The following is a 12,867-nucleotide window of genomic DNA, read 5'->3' on the forward strand; positions in this document are numbered from 1 at the left end:
CCACTTAACTTTTGTTAATTTTTAAAAATCTTATTTTGTTTGTTTCTGTATTCTCTGCTCTTCTTTGATATGTAGGTAACTGACTTAAAAGGCCATTGCCATTTCTATTTACCAGTAATGCATTCAGGTTTTATCTAGTAAAGCTTCTTAAAAATACGTGAGGTCAGAATGAGAACAATGAGCCTCTTGATAATGATGACTAAACAAAAACAAAACAAAAAAACAAATGCAAAACATTAGCACGTAGCTTGATGCAGACACTTGGATGTCCTGTATCCAGGGTCTACAATTTTGTTGTGACATCCACATCTGTGCTGAACATAGTGAAGTGCCAACGTCTAGCACTCTAATTAATTCAACCCAGTTAATCACTGTTCATCTATACCCCGATTATGAGAATGTGCTGGCAGTTGTTGATGTGCAATGATTAGCCAGATTCTTGGCAGCAAGGAATTACAAACCAGAACTATTTCTGCTACTCCTTAAAAAAATACAAAAAAAGAAGAGTTGAGTAAAAACTAGCAGACACTGGGAAAAGAAAAATGACTCCAAGGCATAGAGAAGCAGACAACAACAACCAGTATCTATGAAAACACCAAATATGTAAATATTGGAGCATCAACACTTACATGGATGTCCTCGGGTTTTATCTTTTAATGTGTTTCTCTGCAGACACTCGGGGTTAAAGTGGAATTTGGCAGGTGGGTGAACCAAAAGTTCAGGTGTAGTGGAGCAGCGTATGGTCATGTTACACTTGCCATTATGGCTGCTTTAAATGTAAAAAGCATCTGTAATCCATAGCCAGTATAAAGCTGGAATTTGGCAACAGCATAATGTCAAACTGAAACTGATGACATCTACTAGAAGCAAGTCCTGTTACTCAGCAACAATATTGTAAAGCATCTGTGCACTTGTATTTACAATTATTTTGACTCAATATCTAACTTACCTTTCATTTCAAAGGTGGCATGTCACTCTCTCTCAGTTTATGCGTCAGTTTAAGCGCATTTTGGAAAAAGAATTTCTAAAACTTACCCCGATGATGCCCATTAAATGTCTGTAGAGCTAGCTAGTTGCTGAATACGGAAAGACCAGTTGTAAAAGTGGCATGATTTGGTACTAATGGCTTTCCGTACATGAACATAACTTTTTTTTATCTTACCCCTGAACGCATCACAGGGATGAGACGACAAAAGCATTTGTGCACCCTGGATCATGTGGCAACTTAACTGTGTCTGTCGCATCACCTAAAATGATGCCAGACTGCATAGAAAACTGAAAACATTTGACAATATTTTACTGCCAATCAGATTTAATTACTCATTAAGAGGAGGTGTCGGATCAACATTCTGGGTTGGCCCACTTTAACCCCTGCTGAGCCTGCATCTTTATGACTGACTCAAGCGGTTTATAAAGGTACTCGGTAAGCAACCACCTGCCATGCATTGCAAATGAATGATGCCGATAACGGTGTGTAGTCGAACAACAAACGCTCATAAGTGTCAGAATTAATCTAATTAATTACTTAATATAAGAAGTTTTAAAATAAAAATTGAATATTGGCTTCGATTTGTGAGATTGATTTATATTTTTTGCACAAAATACAAAACAATTTCACTTTGAGTAAAATATGGAGTATTAATTTGGAAAAATCAGTGTAAACATGAGTTCAACTGAAACTGGATCAAACCATTTCAGACAGTCAAACAAAGTGAAATCATGTTTTGTCAGTGCAAAACTTGTCTCTCTCTTAACTGTCCATGGAGAACGATGTATATTTAACGTAAAATTCAGCTTGTAGAAAAAGTTAATGAACATTCCGTGAGGCACTTCATAAGTTTAAACTGCTACTCGTGTGCCTGTTAACACAAATATCAAATTAGCTACTCACATGGCAGTAACTGAATACATTTAAGTAAATAGACATGGTCAGTATGTGATGTTAAAGTTTAAATGAAGCATCAGAATGGGGCAGAAATGTGATTTTAAGTGGCTGTGAATGTTATGGTTACGTGGGCTGGTCTGAGTACTTCAGAAATCTCTTATCTACTGGGATTTTCCCACTGACGCGTCTCAAGAAGTGAATGGTCAGGAAAAGAGAAAATATCCAGGAAGCTGCAGTTCTCTGGACAAAAAAATGCCTTGTTAATGCCAGAGGTCTTAAGAGGATGATGAGACTACTTAAAGCTGATAGGAAAGCAAGATAAACTTAAATGTAAAAAGCATCTCTAAACACAAAACATGTTTAGAGATAAATTCTGAAGCAGATGCGCTAATGCAGCTGAAGACCACAGCAGGTGGGACTCCTGTCACTTAAAAACTTGAAACTGAGGCTACAATTTGAAAGCAGTCATCAAATTGGACAATAGAAAACTAGAAAAATGTTGCCTGGGGTCAAAATTTGGCATAAACAACATGAAGGCATGGATCCATGCTGTCTTGTATTACCGGTTCAGGCTAGTGGTGGTGGTGTAGTGCTGTGTGAGGTATTTTTGGCTCACTTTGGGTCTAAGTAATACTAAGGGATTCTTAGTATACTTAGTATACAGCATTGTTTAAACACCACAGCAGCAAACCTGTGTATTGCTGTGTTATTTTCATCTTTTATTTACACTGAACAGAACAAAAATGGTGCTATTGGACCATCCATGTGTTGAGGAGTCCTCATGGTGTGTATATTGGTCTCTAAACAACAGTTTCTCATTTTCTTCTTTGCAGGGACTAGGGGTAAAAGAATGATAGAGATAAATCTCTGTGTACTATGAGTCCTGAGCAGAGGCAATCAGTCATGGTTGAACTGTTCTATGACTTCAATTTCGGTGTGAGGAATCTCATCCTGCTATCTCATTTGATTGCACAATAGAGTTGCCCTCAGCTGGGACTCTGTTTTTGTCATTCTGTTGAAATAGAGAAATGCAACATTTTTGTCAATGATTTTTTTTTCCTTTTCAGTGTTTGAAAGACACACACTCATGTTGAATGACAATGTGCACAGGGACACATACTCATACAAGTCTGCTTATGTTCAATATTACAAAAAATACAAATATAACAATAAAAATAGAGAGATAAAACACTCAAATAAATACAAAAAAGGGGCACATACGTTTTATTAAGAAACATTTCTGTTCTTTATACTCTGGAACTCAAATACTGTCACTACCTCCATAACCATTAATAGAAGCTATAACCTGTGCATTCGGTAACTGCTTCAAAGTGAATTCATATTCTTTGTGGTATGATGTTTACTTGCTGTTAAGTAATTTGCAGTCTTCTTTCCATGGTTGCAACCCCTATTCTTTTTGCAGTGACAGTGCAAGAGTCTTTGGGTGTTGCCTGGGCTGAATTGACCACACCTGGTGAAGTGTGGATAAACGCATGCCTGAGGCAAGTTTTATCGAGGCACACCAATCTTTGTCTTTATGCTGGTTTGTTTTAGCTAACTTATTATGTAATTTAAAATAAAAACTATTCTTTAAAAAAACATCTGGTGTCAGTCTCTATGGTTATGTTGAGGCTTTTGAGTCGGGTTGTAATGCTGCCTTTGTAATCATCTGGCCTGCCCTGTAGTTTCACCTGTGTTGTATAAGTCACACCAGTTTCCAATAAGCTTATCACCCTCTTCCATAATTAAACTTCTAGTTGTTTACCTCTCACTTGTCAGACTCGCGCTGACAAGCATTTCCCGTGGTTCTCGTATATTTTTGTGTTCCACTATGTTTGCGGTTTTTATCCCACATGTGACCTTTTGTCTGATTTTTTTGAGCTGGTCTTTTATCTGCCCCTTACTGGACTTGTTCGCCTGTGTCTGACCTTTGTGAGGATTTGGATTTTGCTCCTTCTACCTCCTTTGTGTTAATATTTGAGTCCTCCAGTAAGCAAAACCTACTCCTTCACATGCAGCTTAATTAGTGTTGTGTTCTCTATTGCATTGTTTTTCTTGCGTGTTCTTGTTGTTTGATAAAGGGGTTAAAAAATGAAAGAAAAATAAGTACTTTTTCCATGTTATTTGTCTAGATAGTGTGGTATATTTGCAATAGATCTGGTGCTTTGCATGCTAATCAGATGATCTTTTTTCATTTAATGATTGAGTTTTTTAAGGATTGTTTGCCTTTGAAAAGGTGTTTTTATTTTTGGCTCATTTGGCATAGAGTTTGTAGTTAGTGTGTAGATTTTCAAAGCTAGTGTGTTAGTAACAAATATTTATAAAGCCTCATCTTCATCTAACATTTAGCATTTGCAGAATTGTGTACTTGACAGTCTATAATGCCCCCCCCCCCCCATAAATCAATACTTTGCCAAAGCTGTTTTTTTTCTTTTTTAATTATCAGAATGCTAAAAAAAAAAAACAACATTATCTGGGTATTTATCTATAGTTAGGGAGGAATTTTGGTTTTCTTCCTACAGGTCTTTCAAATGTTTTTTGAATATTGGCTGCTTTTTCACTCATTGGATGAACCGCTGTTGTGTCTTCACATAAGTGACAACTTATCTTTAGGCATTTTATTTCTAGCCTGTCAAAAAACTACAACAACAACAGGTTGTATGTAGGTTATGGAGTGATGAATCCAAAACTTGATGAATCCAAACTTTTGCTTCACATCATCATATATACTCATTATCATCAATATATATGGAGGAGGTCAAATGAGAGGTATAACAGTGAGTGTCTACAGCCATCTGGTAAACATGGTGGAGGCTCTTTCATGACTCAGGGCTGGATTTCAGCCAGTGGGGATCTTATCAAAACTGATGGAATATTAAAGCAGAAAAGTACATCTTTGATAAATAATGTAATACCTGAAAACAGTCTGATGGACAATGACTTCATGACAATGATCTTCCACACACTGCTAGTACAGTAAAAGCATACCTGTATAGAAAAGCATACAGTGAAACACTATCAGTCATGGATTGGCCTCCACAGAGCACAGACCTCAACATTATTAAAGTGGTGCGGGCTCATCTTGATAGAGAATGAGAACAAAAGGCAAAGGAAAGCTTTGAATGTCCTTCCAGAAACCTGGAGAAGTTTTCCTGAAGGCTACATAAGGAATGGAACGAAAGTGCATAAACCCTGTTTTTCCCTAAATATGTATGTTTGCAGATATTTCCATAAATCTCTTCACCAATTTCTCATTTTCCTAACAAAACATATTGAAGAATTAAAGGTGACTTAGTTTTTTGCACATTACTCTATTATATTTATAAGATAATTGTAGTCATGCTTAAATACAAAACATCGTTGACTTTTGGATTAAAACAGGACACAAATCGCAGTCTTCAGTACTTTAGCCCAGTTTTTCATGTGTGAAACATAAATGGCTACATCGGCTCTCACAACACTGATCGAGGCTTAGAAATTGCTCTGGATTTTAACCCGCAAAGATCCACTACAGAACTTCTGTCTCCTGTTGTGAAACTACTATTCTTTCCTGGTAAGGCAAGAAATACACGTTACTCTACTGATACAAAGTGATATTATGATGTTGACAAGTACACAGAAGTGTGAGTGATTAAAGAAGATTCAATTAATTTGGATGTATCATGTGTGACAGGAAACGTGACGGGGATGCAAAAAATATCGTTCTGAATCACATAAAGTGAACATGTCTATTTATAAAGTCATCGACCAAGACTCTTTGTTCAGTCAAGCAAGGTCAATGTGCAACTATCATCTGTGCTGCTGCACTGCTTTATCTCTGACTCATCCTCCTCATTCGTCACAAATAATTACAGTATGCCAAACTTAAAATGCATTGATAATTGCTTTTGTAATGTGATGATGTGCTGAATGATGATTCAGATTTGTGAGAAACAAGAATCTTTGTTGTTGGTGCTATTAATAAACACAGTTATTAAAAGTGAGTTATTAGATAATAAAGGAGGAATATGAATATCTCTTTATCATGTTCCTTAATCATGTGGAAATGATTTTTACCATCATCATCAAAGTACCAAATTAAAGAAAATCCTTTCACAGAAAGATATTATAGCCTTTCAGTAGATTGCCAAATATATGCAGATTTAAAGCTTTTCTGGCAGCACTCAGTGCAAGGCCCCTGCAATACTACCATAACACACGTTATGGTAGCATTTCTTGCCGGTAATCTATCAGCAGCCTGGAAATTTTTCTTTTGCCTTTTAGTGAGAAGTGTGACCACTGGACCAGGGTAAATGTATAAGAAGCTTTCATAGTTCACAGCAGGCGATGATTGCATGATGATTCCCTTTCTCTCTCAGGTTAATGTCATGCCAGCTTTTATTTGCTTTCCCTTTTAGATCCCTCTCTTTACATGTGCATCCAAACTCGCTCATACAATCACACATATCAGCTAATGGATGGCGGATGGTGTTGATGGTGCTTCTGCTGTGGAACATGTTGCACGTTCTGTGTTTGCAAGGAAATTTAACATACACTGCATATACTCCACGTGCTGGCACGTTTAGAGTCCTTCAAAAGGTTTTCACAAATTCACACCTATAGTTTTCCACTTCATTTGATGAGTGTAGTGTTCAAAATTTGAGGAAAATTGAGTATTGAGACAAAACCCATGCAGACGCTGTCCAGTGGAAGAAACCAGGAGTTTTTAAAAAAAATTTTAACTGTGCTGTGAGCATAGTTTCACTTGGTTCAACAAAGCTTTGAACTTGTTCTTTGCACTTGTACTCAAGCTGATGTAAATAGACATAACTGCTTTGTGTCCTTTACTGATAACACCGTGCAATGAAAAGGATCTAAAGGAGTGTCCTTTCAAGATGTGGTTAAGTACTGAGCACGGAACTGGAATGCTTTTCAAATTCTTCTCAGATCACTACATTTTTGTTCCTGGATGCACTTATGTTTTCACAATGGGAAATATACAAGAAGGTCATCAGCAATTGTAGGTGCCTCTCAACCATTGTTCTCAAGTATTTTCACTCGATAGTGATTCTCCTTTTCGCAGCTTGTATGTTCATTTGACCTCTGTGAGAGAGGCTTATTCATGTGTAACCACAGTTCTCCAGAAAGTGGCTCCATTGTCTCCAGTTCTTTTCAATGCTGACGTCTCTCCGATAATGAAATGACTTGATGGATTTTCCCTAAGCCGTGGGCTCTTAGGTGTCTGAAAGAATAATTACATGGATCACTTTTGTTCGCAGTTCTACTGATAGATTCACAATCCCTCTCTTTGGGTTTTTTCTGCCTCTTATAATGGCAGCCTCCTTACATTTCTGCCGGAAATTTCCTCAGCATTTGAGGGTATTGACTGACTGGAACAAGGCTGGAAAAAGACATATATGGTCAGTGAGCGACAGTCACATCCTGTTACGTTTAAATGCCCTTCTATTTCTATTCTTCATATTGCTCCACTCAGCATTAGTGGACATATTTTTCCCTCTCGGACCATGAATCTATCAATGCAGTATGTTATAATATAACCATTGTTGTTTTCTTCACTTCTGCTTTTGCTTTAACCTTCTGCGAGCTTTCACTCACCTCATAAAGGATAAACGTCCTCCCTGTGTCAGTTTAGATGTGCCCCTCTTTGGTCTCAATTATTGTCTGATGGGATTTTTAATGGTACCACATGTCACACTGGGTCTTTGGCACATTTTTATCACACACAACCCTCACTGCAGCTGACAGCAAGGTAATGAAAAAGGTGGAAATACCTGTCAGGCGCATTTCATGGCATTGGCTCATAGCCTAAAGTTTATCTGAAGGATTTATATCAAAATGACAGAAGCTAGTGATGCACTGGTGTGCTTATTAGATATTATAGAAGTACGCTGCTTTGAATGGGTATGTGACTGAAAACAACAGTTTTTCTTGCATAATTACATCAGTAGAGTGCCACTGTAGCTTGATAACAGCGTGTGACAAATTAAAAAAATGGATTTAATTAAAATTGAGACACTATCGAGTGAAATTAATGGATTTGAGTAAGATGGGAGTCTGGATGCAGTGTTCTATCAGTGAAGTAGGAGGCAGCTGTCTGAATATGTGCCTTGTATACTTGGCAGGATGGGTAAACATGGGCTGCATGCTAACTCGAAACATGAAGGTCAGAAAAAGACTCGGGGAGCACAGACAGCATTTGTTGCTGTAAGCTTGTCGGCAGTTTGTTAAAACCAGACTTAACTTGTCTGACACAAAGTTTCCAGATGCAGGTGCAGTTGGGTTATAGCTGAGGTAACACCTCGATCAATTTATATTACATGCACACATTGTTAATAGGACAACCTGAATTTGTTTTACTGCAGAGTACCATCTGATATAACCCTCCTCATCGAATGGCAGTCTATATTTCATGTATTCATCCATCTGTATGCTGCAAGCTACAGTATTTACCTTTCAGCTATCAACTCATACCTTCAAAAGCCGACTCGCAAACACGGAGCTTCAAAGCTACACCTCATAACGAAATCTATTATTTCATACTGAGTTATATTTTGTTGTTAATGTAAAATATCCTAATAAATCAAAATGAAATCAATCATTTGACAAAAAGCTGTTATGCACAAAAATCGCAAATTCACCCCAACTTTCTCCCGTTATTGTATCTCGTGATCATGAAGCAGATGGTTAGAAATGACTCAGTCTGAACACTGAAGCCACATACATCATCCTCTCATTAACTGTCAGCATTGATGCTCTCAGAGCAGCTGGCACAGTTAAAGTCACCAAAACATTACCATATCCACATGATGCCTTAAAAGTGGCCAAGCAGGAAATCACAGAGTACTGTGGAGTACTCTTTAAGAAGCAGTGATAAACACCTGGAGCAAGCATTTGTATTTAAATAGATTAGCTTTATTATTCACTTGCAAATAAAAGCTTTGTGGTTACACCTTAACCTTTCTGCTGCCTTGTCTTGAATTTTGATGAGGAATAAAAAATGTGGAGCATCTTTTACCCTCTGATCTATTTTTAAGAAGTGTAGAAGAATTCCCACCTCTGGAGCTTTCTGTTTGATTCAGGGCAACATTACTCAGCTGTGTGTGTGACTCAGACAAGAAGAAGCTGCAGGAGAAAGAGGAAGTACTTGAAGTGAGGTCTCATGTTTCCTTTATCATACATGTGCATGAGTCTTTTGTTCCCTCCTGTCTTTTCCTGTCAAAATTTAGAAATGCACAGATCTGAAAGAAGCATATATCTCTTCAAAACATGCATGTTTAATTGATTGCACAGTGAATGCACCGTGAAACTCTTTGATTATTCTGAGGACGGTGCCGGTAGTGTACTTCTCAAAGCTGGACAACAGTCAAGGTTTGCATAAAGACCAAATGGGGTTACAGTAGGTTCATTAGTGCTTTTATTGCTTTGACTCTGGAACAATGTGGTTCTCACGTTGTACCATGTGCTAGCAAGATAATGTCTGTACTTCTTAATTAGAGCTTGTGTGTAGCACATGAAAATCATACCACAAATGCCCTTTGAAAGAAGTCTTAATAACAATATCTTATAGCTACAATAACACTTTTGTGGGGATTGCATTAGCAGATGTTTTTGTCTGAAGTCATGGAAAATTTGTTTTTTGATATCATTCTTTTCAACAAACGCAACAAAACAAACAAAAAACTTTTTTATTTAAACTTTTTTCTAAACAAAAACATTTAAAATATTGCATGTTTTTACGAACACTGTTTCTCAGGAGACCATAAGCCTAAAACTGGATAAGTGACTAAGAGAGGAGATGGATGGATGGATAGATGGAGTGATATGATTTAGTGATGTAGAACCATTCCAGAACAACGGGAAATCTGAGTGAATAAAATTACCCTAAATTAATGTGTTTTTCCAGTAAAATTAATTGACCAATTTTCCGATATCATCATGATGACTTTTATTTAAACAAATAAATAAATAAAACTTGATCCTTTTGTGTTTATGATCATTGAAAATTGAACTATTTGATGGCTTGCCAATGTATTACACAGGGTGACTGGTCTCGAGAGGATGAATGCCACTGACTCCTGTGGTTATACAGCACAATCACTAGTCTGAGTTGACATTTGTGCTTCAGAATGAAATGTCTATTTTGGTCTCTATTGGATGGATTACAATTCAATTTAAGGTGGACAGATATGGTCTCTGTTGGATTTGGTGACTATGTCACCCCTCCCACTGTCTCCGAGGTGGTCCTGGCCTACTCTTGATGATGACTGGTTGACAAGGGAGGGTTATAAGCCACTGCAGTTATCCTGGGGCTTCCAGGTTGTAAAAGCTGGCCTAGATGAATTGCTGTCTGTCTAGTTCACTCAACCTTTTTGGTGTTTGTGGTGGTTTATGTTTGATAAATTATCTTTTAATGAAAAATAACATCTTGTGTGGATTTGTTTCTTTTCACACAAGAGTTCACAGGACTTTGGAATCCTGTGAAAAACTAAGTACTCCACATAATACAATAACATGTAGAACCACTTGTAGCAATAACTTGAAGCCACTGCGTTACTTTATCAGTCTGTCGTATTGTCGTAGAGGAGTTTTTTCTTTACAACATTACTTCAGTTCATGGAGGTTTGCAGGCATTTGTTTATGAACAGCTTTCTGAAAGTCCTGGCATTTCAATCAGCTGAAGTCTTCACTTTGATTGTGCCACTGCAGCACATTGAGTCTTTTCTCCTTCAGCTATTCTGTGTGTTTGGGATCATTGTCCCATTGCATGACACAGTTTCAGCTAAGCTTTAGGTGTTGGACAGATGGCCTCACATTTGACTCCAGCATATTTTGCTACTCATGGCAAAACATGTCATAGACACGCTGGTCCACCTCATTCAATTCACCCTTTACTAGCTTAATCATTTCTGCTTTTTAAGGACTCTGGGATGCACTTTTTATGTTTTTTGCTCACTACCGACGTCTTGGCTTTAAATATATTACCTCTGTCTGCTGGTCTCTTCTAGATGCGTCTCCATTTCATGTTTTGGAGAGGCAAAGTGTGAAATAGACACGAGGAACGGGCATGTCTATAACACGTTTTGCTGTGATACTGGGTTGTCAGGTCATACCCCAAACATCACCCCTCCACCACTGCCTGACAGTTGGTAGGAAGTGTTTGTGCTGATTTGCTGACACGGTGCTGTGCATTAAGCAACATTGTCCCAGAAATTATGTCTTTTGTTCAGATGCAACTTTGAAAAGCTAAGCAACGCTGGCATGTTCTTTTAGGAGAGATGAGATTTTCTCCAGCCCTTCCAAACAAGCCTTGCTAGTTCAGCCTTTTTCTGTTATACTGTCATTAAATTTAACCTGCAAACTAAGATCTGACCCAAATGTAGACGTGGGTTTTTTGTAGTTTCTCTGAGTATTGTCTGACCTTTGGGCTAGTCTGCTGGGATGTCCACTCCTGGGAAAATTGTAGTACTGTGTTAACACACACCAAGATGCTCCACACTAACAAAATGCCAAAACTAGTGGTCACACTTACTGATAATCAGTTAATTAAGTGCATTTAATTAGCAGGACCTAGCTGCTACTGACCCTCAGTTACTGCTCAGTAATGATGCTCTTTATTTTTCATGGGACTACGAATAAAACTTTCTTTTTCACATGATTGCAGCTTGAGCCAGTTTGTGAAAGTGAGCTCCTTGATCACTCATCTTAAATCATTTTTTTATAGTTTAAATTTGTCTCACTTTGGAAAAGCAAGTGGGCATCAGTATTCAGTTAATGCTCAAAATATGCAGATACATAAACAGATATTGGCATGTCCATAAGCAGTAGAATCAATGTTTACATGCTGAACAGATGGCTGGAGCATAACAGACTTGTAATGCTATTAATTTAATATTTGCTTGACATTTTTGCTGCAGACGTGAACACGCAGTGTGGACTTTGTCCTTATGGTGAGTTATCCATGGTATCAAAACAAATAACTCTTGCTGCTCATTAATTTTATCATGTGAAAAGCTTTCAAATCAGATTTTTTTTTTAATTTTTAAATTTTGAATTATTGCCTTTATAAATTTGTGGAATGTTAAAATTAACCATGAAGTCCTTGAAGATACTGAAAACAGTAGCATGAGGTTTTCGCTTGAAGGCAGTGATACTCTTTAAACGTTTCTGTAGTGGTTTGGGGGACAAAAAATATAAATAAATAAATTAAAAAAACCCAGGGGAAAAAAACAAAACAAATGCGGCATTCCTGGACAAAAATAGATGGTCTTTTTATTACATCTATGAGCAGGGCAGGCTGTTTGCTTAAGGGCATGGGGAAAACTTTGACATTTAAGACCAACATTCCCATGATTCACATTATGTGGTTTGTCTGGTAGATTTACTGGAAGAGATTAGGATAAACTGCTATATAAGGAATACTTGGAGATTAAAGACAAAGAAAACTAGAGAATAGAGGCCTAGTGAGACAAGGGGACATAATAGAAAGTCATGCCTTCATTATCATCATTATCTGCTGTTTTCCTCGGATATGTCATGTTTAAACATCTACGGATACTGTATGTAAACCCTTCTATGTGCTTCTGCAATTAATGAGCAGATCAGAGGGAGCTCACGGTGAAAGATTGTCTAACAGAAATTAAAAAGATGAGTCAGTTACGTTTTCTCAGTGTGTGCACGGTGATTCTTTTCTTATTCAGCTCGCTGTAGCTGCTGCTGATTAAAAGAGGTTGCAGCACACGGGTGACTCCAGCTACTGTGGCAGTCTTGCACAAATTTGACAGCCAATTTATTTTGCTACAGTCTTTTAAAACACCCGTGTGAAATGCCACATTTAGATTGTAGTGGCTCTTTAGCTCTAAAACTTCATCACTGCATATTTTCAGGAATTTAGAGGTCTGGCATGTTTGCATGCTTTTATGAGTTATTAATATTTTGTTTATGAGCTTTGTCCTTTATGATAAATTTGCACACACATACTGTAT

This window comes from Aulonocara stuartgranti, assembly GCF_965226115.1.
Source record: "Aulonocara stuartgranti genome assembly, chromosome: 13".
In the NCBI taxonomy this organism is placed as follows: Eukaryota; Metazoa; Chordata; class Actinopteri; order Cichliformes; family Cichlidae; genus Aulonocara; species Aulonocara stuartgranti.